This window comes from Zosterops lateralis (genome assembly GCF_965231275.1).
Source record: "Zosterops lateralis genome assembly, chromosome: 7".
Taxonomy (NCBI): Eukaryota; Metazoa; Chordata; class Aves; order Passeriformes; family Zosteropidae; genus Zosterops; species Zosterops lateralis.
This window is the reverse complement of record NC_139767.1, coordinates 5,132,878-5,151,775: the sequence shown is the minus strand read 5'-3', so window position 1 is coordinate 5,151,775 and position 18,898 is coordinate 5,132,878. Positions and strand designations below refer to the sequence as shown.

Here is an 18,898-nt window from a genome sequence, read left to right as displayed (position 1 = left end):
AATTAATGTTTAAAGTTTTTCCGCTGTAGTGTGGGTAAGAGTGTGCAATCTAGGTCCCCAAATGTAAAGAAAAATAAAGATATTTATCTTCACTTAATCAAAATATAGTACTTTAAAAACATCATTAGAGGCTAATGCACAAATGACATGCTCTGAATTTTGGTTAAGATTCTGACAGACTGACTTTCGCAGTCGTGAATTTTTAACAAACTAGAATTTGCTTAGGAAATAGAAGAGGTAAGAAAGCAGCATTTTACTCTTTCATCTCCAGCACAGGTTGGTTGAAATGAGGCTGTAAGAGGTGAGCTGGGCTGACCCTGTGGCCCTACACCAGTGATGGATATTGTGGGAGGGAGGAATGACTTTGGAGCACAGCGAGTGTCCTGGACACCCCGAGGGGACAGTCCGGCTCGCCAATGTGGCGAGTGACAGAGCCACGGGCTGTCCTGTATTGCCAGACCGCAGGAAATGGCAGTGAAGGCCGGCCCTCAGAGCACGGCGGGGAAGGAGCAGCACCGCGGGGTCTGGGGGCGGTGTGAACGCGGTTTTTTCACCGATCCCACTATTATTTGCTCTCTTTCTCCAGAGGAGAAGGCGGAATCAGACTGAGCCGGGCTCGCACCCTGGGCAGGCCCAGCTGCAATCAGGTGAGGGGTTTGGGAAGGTGCTGTACCCGGAGCCGGGCCGGTGTCCCGGAGCGCGGTGTGTCCGCAATGCAGGGGCCGGGGCGGGGCGGGGCGGAGGGGCGCTCCCGCAGCTCCTGAGGCGCGGGGCCCTGCGGAGCGGCGCGGGGCCGGGGCGGGGCCGGGGGCGGGCCCGGGGGCTGGCGGCGCGCAGGCGGCTCCCGGCCACAGCCCCGGCAGCGCGGGCGGGTGGCGTCCGGCCGGGCACGGCGCGTCCTCCCGCTGCTCCTCGGTGCCGCCGCGGCGCTCAGGTAAGGGACGCGCCGGGCCCGTCGGGCGAGGAGGGGGCCGGGCGGGCGGGGCCGCCGCGGAGTGAGGGGAGTGAGGGCAGCGGGGGGAGCCGGGCGCGCTTCCCGCCCTGCGGCTGTGCCGAGCCCTGCCTGGCGGCTTGTGCCGAGCCCTGCCTGGGGGCTTGTGCCGCCCCGGTCCCGCCGTGCTCCTTCCTTCCTCCCTCCCTCCCTCCATCCTGCGGTCCTTTCTTTGGGCCCTGCGGCCCCGGACCCTTCAGAGCGGAGTTGTCCGCGGGTCGCCCCCGCCCGAGCTCCCGGAGGTGAAAAGGGAGCGGGCGGGCCCCGGTCACGCCCGTTTTCCCCTCCCGGGGGCGGCCGCTCCGGGAGCATCCCCGGGCTGTGAGCCCTCCGAGGATGGGAGCCTGTCCGCTCTGCCCCCGCCCCCGAGCTCCGCTGAGGGGGTCTGCGCGGCGGAACAAAGAGCGCTGTGCCAGGCCAGGGCTCTAAGCGATGGTCATTTGCATCGGGGAGTGGGGGAAAAATAACACAAACCCACCTAAAGAAAATGATTCCCTGTGTCGGATGGATTCCGTGCACGGGAGCCCAGCGGCGAACAATGCCTTTCTGTGCAAGGGGAGATGATGCGGAGTGTGGCCGGCTGGGATGGGCGCAGGTAGCAGCCGCACCGAGCCGCCCATAGCCCCGCCGCCTCCATCCCCCCGGGCCATCCCCGCACCCCACTGCCCTCGGACACAGCTGCCCTGTGGAACACCTTCGGGAGACGAGGGGGTGTCCGCTCACCGGGAGAATTGCTCTCCCTGTGGGAGATACCGACCTGGGTCATTTCCCTGGGTTAAGCCGGAACTTTCCGTTTTCCTCCAAATAAAAATAGTCTCTCGTGGTTTTTGGTGGATTTTCATGTGGGATTCTTACCGAGACAGACGTGTAGGCTTTTGCTTGTAAGTGAGCATTAACGTAGAGTCATGCAGTATAATGGGATGTATGCACACATATGTTGCAAGTCTTATTAATTCTAGGTCTCTAGCATCAATTTTCGTAATTTGTCATGTCTCTGTGGTCATGTCAATAAATCATCTCCATCCTTCCTCAAAGAATCACCTGCTGTCCAGCATTTGTGCTGCTTGTTGTTCAGAAAACCTGTCCCTTTTGTTTTCAGAAGGGTTCTTCCATGTGAGATTGAATCATCTATTCTTTTGGTTCTGTTTCTTCCCATTTTCTCCGCAAACCTTTGTTTTCTCTCCATGAAAGAACCTGTTTCTTTTCACCTCTGCTGGTTTAGACTAGCAGGGGTGTCTAGACTAGGGATCTTACAGCTGGTAGACCCAAGAGGAGGCTCAGCTGCAGAATGTATTTATTTGCTATGGCTTCTTTCTCTTCCCTCCTGGCTGGGTGGCGTTATCTCAGCATCTCAGCCCTTGCCTGGCAAGAGAATGTGCTGAGAGGGCACAACACAGTGAAGTTGCCCCTGCCTTACGTCATAGATCATGAAGAAGTGATTCTGAACAGTGAAAGGCTGGGCATTTTCCCTGATTGTGCTACAAGCTCTCTTCAGTTAGTGCCAGGGCAGCCCAGTTAAGTTTGTGGATGGTGGTTCATTTCTCCAGCTGATGTTCTGAAGGCGTGCCATGTATAACGGAGCCTAAACTCACCCGTGTAGCAGCTGGGACTGGGAACCACCACATTCCTCGCTGTGTGTTTCATTTGCTGGACACTGATGGTGTGCTCAGCAGTGGGCAAGACCTCAGTCTTCATGTGGTACCAGTTTCCTGGAGCTCAGGCATTTACAGGTGAGCTAAAGAGACAGATTGGAAGCAACCCCAATGGCTTAGTGAGGCTTTTCTGCATGGTAATGAAACATGAAGGTGAGCCCTGGCACAGGGCTCTGGGAGGAGGGCTGATCTCAGCACTGGAGCATGGTGCCATGGATTCCATCTCTTCTAATCTTATCTCATCAAGGGACAGGATTTGGTTAATGGAACTTTTCAATTTGTGGCACCCATATTGCATGTTTCCTGTGGGTGTTTGAGAGAAGCCAAAGAGCTGTCATCCCAAGAATTAAAAGTTGCCGTTCTTCTATGGAGAACACAGCAACACTGAAGGGTAGGTCATTGTGCTTGTAATGCAGTTTGTTACATAAAGCAGCATTTGCAGCCTTGATTTAGAGGTCTGATATAATTGTTATGGTATATTATATCATACCCACTTAGCTGTGTTCTTTAATACATTTGGATAATAAAGAAATAGCTGTAATTTAATGACCCCTGAGGTGCTGTGCCTAGGCAGGAGCGATGTGATCACAGCAGTCCCTAAATGAATTGCTGCAGTCTGTAGGTTAAGAATTCCCTTGTTGCTAGATGTTTTTTCTAGAAGCATATCTTTCCTTTCAGTCCATGTCATGCTCTTTTCTGTACAAGTTACCTTTTGCTAAACCATATACCTGAATTCACAGAGGAGATATTTGCTGTGTGTGCTGACACCAGAGTGGGCTCTGGCTCCTCTAGCTCTGGCACTGTGCTCACTTAACAACTGCCTGTGGAAATTGCTAGAAATATCTAACCACAGAAACAAGGGTGAGGCCCATTGCAGATTCTGCTGGCCTGTTTCAGCTTCACCTCCCAATGTGGCATCTCATGCACCTGTGTTGGAGACAGGTTTGTTTTCTTAATGGAGTTGGAAGAAGAAGTCAAAAAGAATTTAGGTTGTGAGGACTTTATGACAGTGGTTTTCTGAAAGTCACCTCTTGATTACTGATGTCTCTACAAAGGCACAGGGTACTGACAGAGCTTGTAACACATCTGCAGCATATGAAGGATCTGAAGCCTCGTCTGTCATGGTGGGACAAATGATAATAAGCTTAAGAGAAGAAAATAAAAGCTCTAATGGTGCCTAAAGCCTGGGTGCCTTACAGATCTTTTGCCTACCGTGCAGGCAGTGGCTGTGCTGTGCTGAGAACTAATCTGGTAAAACTTCTGGCTCACAGTCAGAGGAAAAAAAATCCACCCCTTGGCCTTATTTGGGTTCCAGAAGAGGCATTTCTGGCTGCAGGACCCTTGAAGCTGAACTGAAGCCTTAACTAGGAAGGGATTAGGGAGTGTTGCATTTAACATGCACACAAATAAAGACCAGAAATTTGGAAAGGTGTAATAGGGGTCCTAAGACTAGGTGACCTCGTAAGGTCCTTTCTAAACTGAGTTATCTGATCTAGATATTTTGGGTTTTGTGCTATCATTAAGTCCATGTGTGCAGTTGATGAAGAAATAAAAGTATGCATGTGCTGATAGGTAGAATTGTTCTTTAAGACTCAAGGATGCTTGTTTTGGTCCATCTGTACCTGTTCAGTTCAAACACATGCTTAATTGTGCTTGAAAGTCAGCTGTAAGCATGCTTAAAAGTTAAGCATGCTTTTACAGAAAAGGGAATGTTTTTTTCTGAAAAGAGAAAGAGGATAAATTCATGGCGTGTGGGCTCGGTGTTGTAAACCCCTTGATGATATTTAAGAGATACCAAATACTTCCCGAGAAAGCACGGAAAAATGCAGTGTTCTCGGATATCGTTACATGGCTTATCTCTTCCCAAATACACATGCACACACTAAGGCAGGGTATGAGTGGATCTTGACAATTTAGGGCGGGTGCTTTTTCTTCCATCCTTCTGCTTCATGTACAGGTGTGCTGATTAGCAATGGTGCTGTACTGCATCTCAGTTAATAAGAAAAACAGCATGAGGCTTATTTCCATGGGGTGGAGCTCATTTAGAGGATTGCTGCTGGAAAACAGAGATGGTTTAAGCTGCCTGCCTCGGTAAAGGAAAAAAGCTTTTATTTCATGGTAAGGTTTAATCACAGGTTATGCTATTAAACTGTACGAGAGTGTTTTAGATGGACATTGAGTGTGACATTTTTAATTGCTTTCTAGGTATTGGAGGAAAGAACTGCTGTATCCATGGGGTTAATTTGGATTGTTGTGGCCACATGAGTTACTGTACTAGCTGTTAAGAGGATTTGAGGTCTTGATTGACCCATTTTACTTTGACACTAATTGTTTGCCGTTGTATTAAGGAGAAAAGATGAGCTAATCCTCATGGTTTTACACTCACTGCTGTTTTTCCCTACTGCTGTCTCACAGATGAAACTGATCTTTGTTCCTTTGTCTTGATTGGGGAGGTGGCAGAAAGGGAAAACAGACATCAGCTTCGAAGTGTTAGTGTTTGTATTCATTATTCTGCATCTTTGTTAGGGTGCCAGTCTGAAAGGCATTACGGTGAAAAGGTGTGGCTTGGTCACTTCTCTTTGTTTTCTCCAATCTGTGAGACAGGTTAGTGCTGGCTGATAGGCTTGACCAGTGTTATGATACACTGTTTCTCTTTTAGCGTTTTTAAAGTACATGTTTTTCTAACTTTCTGTCATGTAAGGAGACTATTTATTACTCCACAGAAACTATTTATTTATTTTAGCATATGATGCTTCTAGATAAAATATGTATGTGTTTCATATAGTATAAGGGAGACAATAGCCTAATTACAACCATCAGTGTTAAGAGGTGAAAATCAGAATACTGTGATGAGTTCATTGAATCTGTACCTGACTTGCACCATCTGGAAAGAGACAATGCCATTTGCAGCTCTGTTTTCTGATTATTGAAAATCTGGGGTACTTTATGCCATCAGGGGAATAATCAGTTTACACCTGATAATTCTTAAGTTATGGATTTGTAGGGAGAATTAAGGTCCTCTAGCAAATTTTGCTCCTTCATTTAGGCTTGGCACTCATGGGGATGAGGAGCTGAGGAATATTTTTTGTCTTTTGTCAAGCCCTTGGCAATAAGTAGGAAGATTTCTTTCTTTTAGTACTTCTAGTAGCTCTGAGACAGACTGCAGTAGCTTCCAGTGACTTGAGTCTATGAAGTTACTTTTCTTTCTGCAAAACTTGTAGTTTTATTCCCTGCGAGAGTTTTAAACTAAATTTCAATAACTGTTTGCAAAATTAGCAGTATTTAAAGTATATGCAACCTCTGGATAAACAACACAAAACACCCCAACCAAACCCAGTAGTCCAATCATGTCAGCTAACTTGGCAGCATTTAATTATAGGGCCTATTGATTCAATTAACCCTATGTTTTCACTTTGTTTTCTGGAGAGAATGATAGAGGCTGGTTTCTGGTTTAGAACTAGGAACTGTCAGTTCTGTCTTTAGAAACATAGATTATCTTTTAGAACAGCTGCCTGGCTGTACAAAACTTGCCACTTTTCCTGAGGTTCTCAATTGGATGAACAAAGCTAGGAAATGTCTCAAAATGAAAATGTATTATGAAGGTTCTGAACACAGTTTGGGATGTGATTTTGAAAACTCCTGCATTGGTCCAAATTTGATCCAGAGTTGAACAGTAGAAAATGCTGTAAGCATTCAAAAGTGGTCTGTGTGCTTCACTGCTGGGCCAGAATCCTGCATCTGCTGGCTGTGAGCAAAGATGGATTGGCCTCCTTCCCTGTGTGTCTCAAACACAGTGTTGTCCAGGTTGAGCCTGGAGGACCTTCAGCTGAGTTTGAGGTACAGATAAGTTTCTCTCCTTTTGTTCTCCTCACTTTGTGTAGAAGGTATCTGAATAGCTTGTGCAGCAAGTGCAATTGCAAGGTGCCAGGCATTAAGTGCAAGGACACCTTCATCTCTGGGAAGGCTCAGGGTCTGAGAGGGACTGTGAAGAAAGCATTTTTTCTGTGAAATGGGCTGAAAGCGTGTGTTCAAAACCCTTTGACTTAAAGGAGGGTTCAAGTGTGGATTTGAATTCTGGTTAGCTGGAGGTCTGGTCAGCTGGTTTTAGCTAACCAGGTCTTCTTGTACCAAGTTACTGTTTCCCACAGCATCCCCTCTGTGACCATCAGGTCTGAGCAGAAAGACCTGATCTCCTCATGGGGACTTTGGCCAGACCCAAGGCCATGTGCTGTGCCAGAGCCTACTGCTAAGACTTGCTTTAACATGCTTTACTGTCCCCTGGCTGAGTGTTGGACAAAGAGACCCCACAGTCTTTCAGTGCCCCTGCACACAATTCTTGCAGCTGCTTCAGTGTGATGTCTAAGGTGTGCCCAGGCATCCCTTCCTCTTCTGACCGTGTGGTATCGCTCAGACAGCAAAGCTTCTCCTTTTGTTTGGAGTGCTGTGACTGTGGCTTGATGACCAGCAGCTGTACGTTCATGTGTAGGTTTCTGCTGACAGAAGAGTCCTGCTGACACATCCCTGGCTGCTGGTGCCTGCTGTGCGTTCAGGTGTTGCAGGCTGTGTTACAGGGTGTGCCGGGCAGGCAGGCTGCCCTGCCTGTTTGCAGCGAGACTCCAGTCATGTGTGTAGGCATTTGTCTGCTCCCCTTGAGTGTGCTGAAACTAATACTAGCTTTTATTTCCATAAGCAATTAGAACATTGTTGAAGGAGGCTGAGAAAAAGAAATGCAGGGGTGGAGCTGGATGATTTGCAAAGGAGGAGAGCAAGCCTTGCTCAAGGAGTGGTGTGGATGGTTGGTCATTCATGTCTCATCCTTCTTGTCAATCTGTAGCTTGGGGCAGGAGGGCAGCAGAGATGAAGGCAGGTGTGATGGTCCTAAGCTGATTGGATACCCTATCCTCCTTCAGTGCTCCCCTACTACCTGTATTACAAAATACGTAGTGCAGGGAGGTAGTCACAAGAATAGAAGGGATATTTCTGAATAAGAGTGTCAGCTCCTCCAGATTTCTATCAGAGTTCTTGATTTGCTGATTCACTTAGGGCAGTGTTTGGGCCAAAGGTTGCTCTTCACAGGCTGTTGGCATGCTCGGAACATACCTGGACTCAGTGTCTGTGTTACCAAGAGTCCAGAGCAGACCTAGGTGTTTAGGGTTGTGGCTGAGTGTGTCGCGAAGGATGTGGCCACCCTCTATCTTTTGCAACATGATGGAGTTGATGCCCTATAAAGAAAGTCTTTTCCAGGAGAATGATAAACAAACATATAGATCAGGCAGAAGGAAGCTGTGTATTTCTGTTGTTTTAGGGAGATAAAATATGTATAGTTCTTTAAGTAGTAAAGGGAGAGTTGACAAGTTTGTGAGAGTTGTCTTGATGTGAAAGACAGGTATCTGCCAAGGAAGGCTGGAACCTCCCTTGGAATAGAAGGTGTGATCCCCTTCCCTCCAAATTATTATAACTGAAATTAAGGGGCTTTCAGGCAAAAATATGAGGAAAGAAATAACAGTTTGTTTCTAATATATATATATATAAAAATATATATATAAAACAAGTCAAGCCAAGAGCTCAGAGCCCCCAGCCCTCCCGGGCTCAGCCCTTTCCCCCGGTGCAGTTCCGCTGGCGGCCGCCAGGGGCGCTGCGGGCTCCGGGCAGGGCGGGGCGGTGACTGCCCCGCGCCGGCAGGGGGCGCTGTGCCCGGCCCTGGGGGGAGGGCGGCCATGGCGGGGGAAGCGGCCGGAGAGACGGAAAAGGGGATTCCTTTACAAACCTGCAGCGGCAGCCGGTCCCGGTGCCCCTCTGGATGGGGAAATGAGCTGCAGTGGGAACCTTGGAGCAGCAGCTGGAACAGCAGAGGCAGGCACATCCCGGAGTGGCAGACAAAGCACAGCACAAACTCCACAGCTGTAGCAGGAACCTCTGGGAAGGGGGAGGGGTTTGGGGTCCCCGGTTGTTCCTCTGAGGAACCCGAGTAGGTGGTGAGGGTCCTTTCCTGTGCCATTGGGTGTTCACTGGCTGCTCTTACAAGGCTCCCCCACGGCAAAGAAGAAGCAGTTTAGGGGCTAGAGTCTGCAATGGCGGTGAATTCTCCCCGTGGTGGCAGCAACTTGACTGTCCCCCTCTGATCCCAGAGTGCTGAGCCCAGCCCTGACCCCCAGCCAAAATCTCCAGGTGTCTTTGCCCTTTCCAAGAGAAAAAACGCCCAGGTAGGAGTAGCCAGCTGCTCCCTTCCTGCCACCTTGGCCACTTCTTTTGCCTCCTAAGTACCAATCATTATCATCTCTTCGGGACAAAATTCCCTGAGAGAAAGAAAAAAAAAAAAGAAAAAACCCTAACTTCCAAAAAAGAGTAATTAAAAAAAAAAAAAAAGAAAAACAAACAAACCCCTGTGTGTATGTGGAATGCTTAATAACCCGATTCATTCCAAAGAGCAAAGGATAGAGTGTGGTAAATAAGCTTTCATTCCGTGTTGTTCAACAAAGTTAAGCTTTTCAGGCTGTAAAGAGCTGTTTGTGCTTCTGAATAAAATGCAGCAGAATATTTAATCTAAGCATTTCTTATTACTCAGTGCTGTCTCTTACAGCATATAATAAATTTATGTTTAAACTTTTAATAAAAGGCATTTTGTATTATTGCAAATTAATATATATGGTTTTATACTCCACAGTTTGCCAAAAATAGCAAAAGTGATTTATAGATAATACTTACAGTCTTTTAGTTTAGATAATTTTTAATGGTGTGCTACTAGTGTTGCTTCAAACATTAGCAGTATTTTGAATGCAGTATTAAAAATTCTTCTAAATGTACCTTTCAATAGGAATAGTTGAGAACATTTTTTGTGGAATGCATTTGGGAAAAAAGAAATCCAACTGTATGTATGCACTTAGAATGACCTCTGGTACTCTCCTCTGACCAAAAAAGCTGAATTCACTTAGGCTTTTTTTTTCCTTCACTTGTTCTGATCCACTGTATGCTTGCAGCATTACCCTTAGCAATAAATTGAATTAATAATTTGTTGCAAAGCTTTAATTGATAACTACAGGCACTTGGAAATCAGAGACACATTTCTCATTTTGCCATATTTCTGATATTGATAGTTCAGATGCTGCAATGTGTGTTTATTTCGATGGCAGTGCTGGTATCAGGATGTCAGGGCTGACCTGCATCATTACCTGTGATTAGCAACAGGCACACACAGTTACCACAGGCACAGCCACCCCTGCAGACCGTGAGCCTGTTCACACTGACCTCTGGGTGGGTGCTGACTGGTGAAAGTGCTGCCAGTGTTACCTGATGTGCCCTGAGCAGCTGTAATTATGGGGACTTGTGTCCTTTGATTCATCTGGACTAAGCAGTCTTTGAACCCTGTATTGTGAGCTCAGGCTCTGTGACACTTAAGAGTATCTGCTGAAATAATGCCTGATTCAATGCTTTGAAGTCTTTTTATGAAGTTGATTCTACTTTTTGGTTTTTTTTTATGCACAAATGGATTTGTACTCTGCTATTTATGAGAGAGTAGTCCTTGACTGTAATTAATTTATTTTTTAAAAGATGCTGACAATGACAGTATTTAGTTGGTGGAAAGTGTGTACCTCCCTGAGCCAGCAGATAAAAATTCTACTGGCTGTTTTAAAGCAGATACTCCTTTTTTTGGGGTGGTGTCATGATTTTTCTGTTTTATTCCAGTGATGGGAACAGAGAAACTTGGTGAATGTGCAAGCTGTGCTTAAAGTAACTTCTTTACTCTTTAAGTTGAGTATTTTAGGACTGAATTATTTTACCACCTTTTATTACAAGCAGGAGGAGGGAATAAATACTTGGAAAAAAATGTTGGACAAAACAAATGTATTCCATACTTCAGGGTCGTGAAGTATGAGTCGCGTTTACTACCAGGGTCAGAAAGACTTCCTTGCAGACCCTGTATTGCAGATTGGGCATTATGGGGCATTACTCTGAAATAACTCTGTGGTCAGCACTGGGCGGTTTGTCCTTACTGCTCAGCCAAACCCATGTGAATTTAAGTACTGAAGATTCAGTTACTTGGAAGATTTGGGTTATTTTTGTTTCCAGTTTGTCTGATCTACTGATAGAAGCTGTACATTTTTTTCTGGAGAGGATGGAATTTTTTTCTGCATTTTAAGTTATTGCAAGATGAGTCTTAATGATACTCTTATTCCAGTGTGTAATGGAGTCAATTGTTTGTTTGTATCCTGGGATGGGCAAGAGAATGAGTGTTTTACTTGTACTGTTTGCGTTTTCTGTAGCAGTGTTTTGGTGCCTTTTTCTTGCTTGCTTAAGGGAAAGGGAAGATAAGTGAAACATGAGCTTTCCTCCAGTGAGAAGGTGATCTCTGGGCACATTAAAAAGGCAAGAAAAAAGACATCAGAGAAATGTGCTGTATTTTCACTTGAAAAACCAGCTATGGAGACTTTGTTTCAGCTATTAGAGGTAGATTCAGAGCTGACAGGTCAGTAGGAATAGAGTTTTCCTGTTCCAGCACCTGTTGAACAACAGATAAAAAATAAGTGACTTTTTCCTTATATTCATCTCTTTTCCCCATCCAAGCATGACATAATTTTCTTTAGGATTCTGTTCCTTTCATGCCCTTGCAACTGGAAAATCTGGTGGATTTATCTGCCCTACTGCTCTTACCTGCAGGCAAAGGCTGATCTAGATTGAAGTGTAATCCTCCCAGATTAATAAATAAGCCCTGCCCCATGTCTGTGTCACTAAGCAGATGAGTAGCTCTCTGAAGAATGTTTTCAAGCTTGTGAAAATAATTCCTAGCAGAAACTTGCATTTGAAAAGATACTAAAACATACAGATAGCAGAAAAAATGAACAAGCAAGTAAGTGTGCCTCAAGAATAAGGTACTATATCTTTAGTCACTTGTTAGTATTTCCCTTTCTGTGATGGATTTACTTGGTAGCTGAACTTGAAAATCCTTCACAACTGGCACTGGTGCTGGGCAATTTCCCCTTCCAATGTAGATCTGTCTGCATTTATCTCTTTCAGTTTGTTACCTTTCAGTTTAATCACTCATTTTATATTGAAACATAGCTCTGGGCAGAGCTCCACGTTACTACAAAACCTGCTGTGTAGATGAAACTGTGGAAAAAGAACATTTGATGTTCTTCTGCTGGGTTTTGTTTTGAAATGAGATGTTGCTTGTTTTCCGAGGAGTTTGGGATCGTGGGCAGGACAACTGTGGGATGAGCAGTGCACATGAGCTTGGTGGGGCTCTGGGGAAGTGGTGAGAGCTGCTGGCGTGTCCATCACAGGTGTGCTCTTGGTTTTGGTTTTAGGTTCTCCTGTTTGCTTAGGTCTTGATCCACAGTAGAACTGGAGAAGCTCTTCTTGGCTTGGAAATGATTTGTGTTGGAATTTTCTGGGCAAATTTTAGCTTTGTCTCTGTATCCACCAATAAATGGATCAGGGCCTGTCATATCCCCATAGGCAGTGAAGGCATAGGACGCCTGTAGACTGTGCTGAGGACTGCTGGGCCAGTGGCTCTCTGGGGAACTTGGGTGCCCAAGACCAGCAAAGCAGATTCCTGGCTGCTGGGCAGAGTAGGCATTTTTGCCCCGTGTGTCTCTGACAGCAGCTGCTTCCATTTCATAACCTGCTAATTCCCAAGCACAGCAGGAGCATCCCCACTCTTAGAGATCCCCAGCATAGACCCCTTTGCCATACACTGGAAGGAGTCACAGGGGCTTTTTGTCTTTGCTGTAAAAATGAGTTTTCCCTGTCATGTTTGAGAAATACTGACACAATTTTTTTATGCATGCCCACTGACCCTGTTACTCATATATAACCAGTCTGAAACATTCCTGAGAACTGACTGCTGCAAGTACCCAAGTAAATGTTTTCTGGCTTTGGCCAGAACATTTCTCACAATAAATGGCTCAGTACCCCCACCAATCTGAGTCCCTGCAGTTAGTTGTCACAAGCCTGAAATGTGAGATGCCTTATATGAACTAAATCCTAGCAGGAACCAGGAGAAGCCTTCCTATTGAGTAGTGTGGGATGTGGTCTCGTGGCAGCCAGGGCTTATCCCAGCTGGTTCTTGAGGGTCTTGTGCCTATTTGCTCCTGTGATGCCTGGTCCTTGCCTGACCCTGTGGGAAGCTGGGTCAGTAAGCTGAGCTGGGGCAATGCTAGTGCTGTACAAAAATTGCTTATTTTCTATCAGTCCTAAATTGTTCCAGAAGGGGAAGGGCAGGAATGGGTGTCTGGAAGCTGAAAGGCTTTTACATGTCTTAAAGACAGGGATTTTAAGAAGTTAAACTCTCCATTTTGAAAATAAAGTTCACAGGATCTAACTGCACTGATAGGTTGTGTTGCTCCCTGAAAGAAATCAAATTACCCTAGTTGTCAGTCTTGCTTAATACATTTCAAATCACCTGTTTTCTGTATAAATGGTACTATTATAAAAACTGCTCTTACCTTGGAATTTAATTTTTTTTTTCTTTGTGAAGGACAAAAAGCATGGGGTCACAGTGAAAATGTTGCACTTCCTATTAGGAGTCAGAAATAGTCCTGGCACAGTCTTTTGGTGATAGTCACGGGGAGATACGTGTGATAATAAACATCCCTTCTTGCCTTTCTGCTGTGGGCTCTGAACTTCGCTGTGCTGCAGCTGACTTGCTTGCAATAAAGCCCTTGTCTGTGTCCTTAATGAGGGACTTTCCTGAGGTAGAAATTGCCTTCCTTGGAATTAGGGGAGGAGGAGAAGAAAAGCTAAGCCAGGAAAGCTATTGTGAAGAAAAGCTAAGCCAGGAAACACCTGGCAACCAGATGGCCCCTAGCATGTTGCATTGTGCCCACACCTTCATTAGGGATTACTTTGGCTGTCTTTGGGTAATAGATTTAGGGGTTTGGGGTCATAAAGAATTAGAAAATTGTAGCCAGTTGCAATTAAACATGAGTTATTTTTAGAGGACAAAGAACTGAGCTGAAAGCTGAATTAGAGCTACTTGAAGTGTTAGGGCTCAGATAGTAGGGTGGTATTTTCTAGGTGACAGACAAAGTAGCCCATGCGCTGCAGTCAGAGGCACAAAGCCACCCAGGGTGGTGGCAGGTGGGCTGGAGCTGGCAGAGCTGTGAGCAATGGCAGTTATGTGCAAGTGGCATTATTCTGTTTCCTGAGGGCAGTTGGCCTTAGGTACTTCTCTCTGAATATTCATGTGTGCAACAGATTAGGGTTACTTAGGCTGTTAGAACAGAACTCCGTGGTTTGCACCGTGATTTCTATAAGCCTGGCTCAGTGTCTTACACTTGTGTTTTACCCACATTTAATTTTGTTCTGTGTTTCTCCATCAAAATGCCTGCAGTCCAAAAAGGGCAGGCTCAAGGTTTTAAACTTTTCAGGTGAATTTTAAGAATATTAGTAGGGAAATAGCAATCTAGGCAGAACAGTACACAACATTTTTTGTGTCGTTGACCAGTTGGCAGCAGTTGGTGGCGTGTGGGGGTCAGGAATTCAGGCTGACCGCGTGTGGGTGCACAGAAGTGAGCAAGAGGAAGCTGCTCTCCCTTCTATGTCCTCAAGACTCATCTGCTTACTCCAGCAGGTAAAAAGGGGCACGGCAGTACTGAGGAGCCGTGGGTATGTTTTAGCTGTCTCACAGCTGCTCTGGGAGATGCCTTTTCTTGAGGGAGCTGCTCTGTGATTAAATGGCCCAGATCTCCTGGCTCTTGCTGAATCCAGGACTGATCGATCCCACCGTGTAGTGCTTACCTGCTCCTTGTCCTGCCTTGGAAGGTCTTTAACTACCTTGGGAGAATAACACATGCTGAAGGAACTTTGCTCTCCAGGGGCCATGTAAATGCAGGTTGCCTTCCTTGCAAACACTTCGGAGCATCTTCAGGAAGCTTAAGTAGGTTGTTCATTATGTACTTTCTCATGTTGTTGGTGAAATAATTAAGAGTGTTGCTGGCTTTATCCTGTGTATTCTTTTGAGCAGCTTCTTTGCAGAGGGTGTATATCTTTGTCAGATTCATGTTAAAATGTTTGTAAGCACAACTTGAAAACACTTAAGATTGGACCACCAATTTAATTACTTGTTAGCATTGATAACAAAGCTTATTGTGAATTTAATGCAGTGAGTTCTGAGGAACCCACCTAAAAACCTTGTTTTACGTATTGCTTCAGTTTTTAGGTCTACATCCTGTGGGGCTGGTTCTACAGCTGAGATCCATGGTAAAGATAAACTTCCATTATGCAACTGAAGTGTTTGTATTTTATTAAAAACAAACCAATGGTACTCTACCACCTGCTATATGGGGCAGCCACATAAATATGGAACAGCTGTCTTGAAAGGGTGGATCAAGTTGTTCAATAAGTCTTTTAATTTTCATGTCTCTGAATCTGAAAGGCTACATGGCGTTTCTCTTACCCTCAGGAGAGGAAAAATAAATCTTTGCAGTTCTTGGAAGCTACTGGCCCAGGTTAGGCAGTCCTTACACTAATAGTTTCCTAGGCAGAGAGGCAAAAATACTCTGTGGCTGTGTGTTGATGGTGTCTTCAACCAGTGAAAACCCCACAGCAACAGCTTGGAAGGAAAAGCAGGAGCAGCGTGCCTGAAGGATTTACTGCGCTGCTCTTGGTTTTCCCTTGAGAAGAGCCCAGCTGTCTTCAAGTTGAAATTAAAATGTAAATCCTAAATTAGGCATAATTAGAGTACTTCCTTTAGACAATGTGATGCAGGCAGCTTTCTTTGGTTTTGGGAGTGTGCAGTTTTTTTCAGTGTTTGAGCAGTGAATGTGGGAGGAGATGATTGGCAATTAGTGTATTGTGTTGGTGCTTTCCAAAGTTGGGACAAAAACCAGAACACAAATTCTTTTTCCCCTGGAGTCTTGCTGCTAACAGTGTGGAAACCTGATGAAGACTTGTACTTCTAAATGTACAGAATCACTGCTCCAGTAATACACTGGTGTTAAAATGAGCAGAAGGTTCTGGTATAGGTCTTTCTGTCTTTTGTGTGACATTTTGCAGACTTGGAATGGAAAAGTCTTGGGATGTTTGGCCTTGGTGGGGACTACCTTGGGCCTCCCAAAGTGTTAAAGATCTCTCTGAGTTTAGTTGCAACGTAGCTTGCTTAGCTAGGAATCTTTACTTTGTCTCTGTTGGGCTTGGGTTAATCCTTGAAAGAAGTGTGTTTTGCAAAAACATTTGAAGTGGTGACACAGGCACAATAACTTCATTTTTTGTCAGGGAGTTGAAGTTAGTTCTAACACTGTGTGGAACTTGCTGGAGGCCTGAGCATGTATGAAGCAGTAGAGTTTTGGTTGGAATGGGCCTGGGGAAGCAGGCTGGGACTCATTCCCAGCTGGAAGCTGAATGACTGTTGTGTTTGTTATTCTTGGGGTTTTGGCACCTGCTCTCACACTAAACCAGCTGTTGAGAATGTTGTAAAGGTCTGTAAATGTCTCTGTAAAGGTGCTTAGGGCTCTCTGCTTGTGTCTGACAACTTCAGGCTTCTTTTTCTTTCGTATCTTTTTTCCCCAGAAGACTTGTGGTGTAGGGTAGGAGATGTTAATGACAAAATAGTTTCAAGACTTCAAACTTATAACCAATTAATAGTAGTAATTATTGTTTACAGTATTACTGTTGCTAGAGAATGTCATGAAGTACATACTGAGATGTGTCATACAGACATTCATGGTCTGAAGAGATTGTAAATGGTCTTGAGTTTTGTGGCTAAGGCCAAAATAATTTTTCAATCTAGAAAAAGGCCTCTTTCAGCCTAGCTTTTTAATAGTGTTATGAAGTGGTCTTGTGTGTGATTTAATCATGGTCCTGTACATTGATGTTTAATTTGATGGCTCAGAGACATAAATAATATTATACCAGTGCTTTTAAATAGCGCTTTTTCACATGGTCCAGTTTAATGTATTAACTAGGGAGGCAGAAAGCAGAGCAGATGTTTGTTTTCCTTTTTCCATACTGAAAAAGCTGTTGTTTGATTTTGGTTTTGCCATATAGATTTTTTATGGTGACAACTGGTGAAATCATGCTATTAGTCAGATGGAAAAATGCATCTTTATAAAACGCCATTTGGGATACTGGAAAATGCCTAGCTGGGCTAATGCTGTCACTTATTCTAAGCAAATAGCTTAGATACTTCCTGCACTTTCCTGGAGTCATGTAATGGTCTGCTTTAAGTCCTGGATTTGTGACTCTTGAGCCATGACTCAGTGATTTAGGTGTTTTTTTTTCCATTTGGGGAAGAGACTAAAATAAAGATGATTTTCTACAAGTGCCCAATCCTGAATCTGACTATTTTATAGAGAATTACTGCCTTTCTGTGTAAGTTTTAAAACAACTCAGTCCTTTACTAGAGAATTATTTCTGCTTCATAATGCCATCTGTTGCTTAGAAAAATTCTTCAGGAAGTCTTTTTTTCTTACAAAGAGCTAGGGACATTAAAATTTTCTTACAGAACTGATTTGCAATGCTGTGAAGTTCCCCAAGGATATTCCATACTGCTCAGCATTGATCCTTTTATTGATTTCCAGTAAACTTTTCACTGTACATCCTTACTGATAAAACTATTCATGCATGTGCATGTTTACATGTGCACATATATGACTCCACTGAGCTGAAGGGTATTTAATGTGTAAATACTACTGGAGTCTAATACTTGAATTGTGTTAAACAGAAACAGTGTCAACAGTGGGGACTTGACAGCTCTCAGGTATTGGCAGTCACCTTGAAAGCTGTCACCTGGACAGTTTTCAAGTGAAATATGTTTTACCTGCAGTCGATGCTGCATCATTCAGTTTTGGACTGATGTGCATGAATCACTAAACCCTTCTGCATCCTACAATCACATGCCAGGATAATAGCTCCTGCACATACAGAAAAATTATAAATGGGAAGCTTTTCCTATGACAGAATGACTTACACAATAAGAATAACGCTGTATCAAGAAATGTAACAAATGATAGAAAAACCTGTACGTGTCTTTTGAAATATGAACATTCGTATTATAACAATCTTTATGATCAGTTGACAAGAAAAGACCTATTAAATAATCTTATTAGATTCTTGTTTTACCCACTTGCCATGCTGAGATGATTTCTACAGTATATATTGGTAAGAATGCTTCTTAGTCTTTTTCCCTCAGTTGCTTGGTTGTATGAATCATAACTGTGAGAACATTAGATGGAATAAATAGGTTTTGTGTCTTGTTCTGTAAAGGGGAAGGTTCTGAGTTCTGCTTCCTGTTGCAGGAGAGGCTGATGTCAGCTCTGGTTGTGAGGCTCAGGTTCTGGATTGCCAGCTTTACTCTCCTTAAGGAAGGGAACTGTCATGCAGGACTTTACCAGGAGCCCTGGATATCAGATTGGATATCTGCTATTTCACTGTGAAATCAGTAGGAGAGCAGGAATACAGGATAGAAAAGAGATGGTGTGTAATCTAGAGCCTGTTTGATTCACCAAAAAGAAGTATGTATTGTTAATTATCATCTTCCACTGAAAGAGCTTCGCAAGGCAGATTAAATATTGTGAGGAGCTGCTGTCTCCTACTGAGACATTCTTTACCTAGAATCCTCACAAGAAATAAAGTCTCCTTTATATTCAGTTGGTAAAGTTAGTACAGCATCCGTTTTATAGCAAGCTTGTGGGAGAGACAGTGGTAACTTGGATGAGATTTTTAGTGATTTTCCCATAATTTTCTAGGCTGTCCTACAAATGAGCAGCATAGTGACCTTGCTAAAAATTATGGCATAATTACTGATGTGTGGAATTTTGAAGGGATTCCTTGTAGAGCAAGGACAACGTATAACAAAACCAATGGGCTGCCAGCTTTAGATCTTTTTTTAAAGGGAGAAAGTGCGGATCCTTCAGTGTCAATTGCACGTTATCACATGTAACTTGTACGGTGACTTTTGGGAAGGATGAGGGAGACTTCCTACCTGTTTAGACCATGAACATAAGCTGGCAAATTAATATAAAAACACTAGTATGTGAATGTGTTTTGTTCTGTATTCATTGAAACAGTAGAGAGAGAGAGATTATTTTCACTGCAGTGAAAACTACAGTGTTTCAAAGGTAACTGACACTAGTCACTCCTTTTTTATGTGGAGTTCTATGGACTTGATAGTTCAACAGTTAAGCCTGGACTGTAATCGCTGGGAATCTTTTTGTGAGAGTTATTTTGCAGTTAAACAACTAGCATGATTTATAAATCTTGATGTGTCAATGGAAGGTCACCTGCTTAAACACCACCAGGTGAGGATTTACTCTCTAGG

The 18,898-nt window shown here is 44.3% G+C and overlaps 1 protein-coding gene across 18 annotated transcripts in view; it reads left to right on the top strand.

The window, feature by feature from the left end:
* The first annotated feature begins 863 nt into the window (after positions 1-863).
* The window catches only part of MAP2 (microtubule associated protein 2), a 227,997-nt gene continuing 209,962 nt past the window's right edge, over positions 864-18,898 (top strand). For 17 of the 18 annotated variants that reach the window (XM_083864613.1, XM_083864603.1, XM_083864621.1 and 14 more), the window contains exon 1: positions 864-934. The gene's annotated coding sequence lies outside the window, so the exon portion shown is untranslated. The remainder of the gene's footprint in view (positions 935-18,898) is intronic. The other variant, XM_083864616.1, reaches the window with a different exon arrangement.